Source organism: Cynara cardunculus (assembly GCF_001531365.2).
Source record: "Cynara cardunculus var. scolymus isolate 2C chromosome LG 13, CcrdV1, whole genome shotgun sequence".
NCBI classification, from domain to species: Eukaryota; Viridiplantae; Streptophyta; class Magnoliopsida; order Asterales; family Asteraceae; genus Cynara; species Cynara cardunculus.
Window position 1 is genome coordinate 27,650,042 of NC_037540.1, and position 1,185 is coordinate 27,651,226.

Consider the following 1,185-nt stretch of genomic DNA (forward strand, 5'->3'; position numbering starts at 1 on the left):
TATTGTAAAAATAAGGCTTTTACTCTTTGTTTTACGTTAATGATCTAATAAAATAAAACCTTTGAAGCTCAAAATTGTTCTTAAACTTTCTTATTTTATTCTTAAGACTTCATAACTTTCTTCATTAAATCACTGTAATTTGGTTACTCATAACTAGATTATTAGTGTTATTGAGAGATCTGAGATCAACACAAAGATACCACCTAAGGGGTCATACAGCAAAGGATTGTCGAAGACGATTATGCTTCGATTGTGGAAGTCCAGATCACATGAGGAATGTTTGCCCAAAGAGGAAACAAGGAGCAAATGTAAGATAAGCCCGACCGGCCAGTCAAGGAAACCTAGAAAGTCAGGCACGGGGCAGAGCATTTGAGATCGGAGCCAAAGAAACTAGAGATGATCCCAATGTGGTTTTAGGTACGTTTCTTTTGAATAATGAATTCGCATCAGTTCTATTCGATTCAGGGGCAGATAGAAGTTTTGCATCACTGGACTTTAAGCAGAAGATTAACCTAAAGCCCCAAAGGCTGAAAGAAGCTTATGTAATTGAGTTTGCCAATGGTCATGAAATTAAGGTTAGAAACATAATTATGGATTGCACTCTAAGTTTAGCCAATAAGGATTTTAGCATAGACCTTATACCGATTGAACTAGGAAGTTTTGACATAGTTGTAGGCATGGATTGGCTATCCAAAAATCAAGCTGAAATTGTCTGTTCAGAAAAGGTTATCCGGATTCCTCAAGATGGAAATGACCCAATTGTGATCAAGGAGATAAGTCAGATCGAAGAATTAAGATAATATCATGCATGAAAATGCGAAAATACTTGAAGAAGAATTATGTTGCTTGATTATGTTGCATTTCTGGCACATGTGATTGATGGGAAGGTCAAGGAGAAAAGAATTGAAGATTTCCCTGTAGTTCGGGAGTTTTCTGATGTATTTCCTAAGGATTTACCAAGACTACCCCCGCAAAGACAAGTCGAATTCGGTATCAACTTAATCCCTGGAGCTGCCCCAGTGGCAAAGGCACCATATCGCTTGGCACCATCGGAGATGCAAGAAATGTCAAATCAACTCCAGGAGTTATTAGATAGGGGATTTATAAGACCAAGTTACTCACCATGGGGTGCACCGGTTCTATTCGTTAAAAAGAAAGATGGGTCAATGCGAATGTGCATTGATT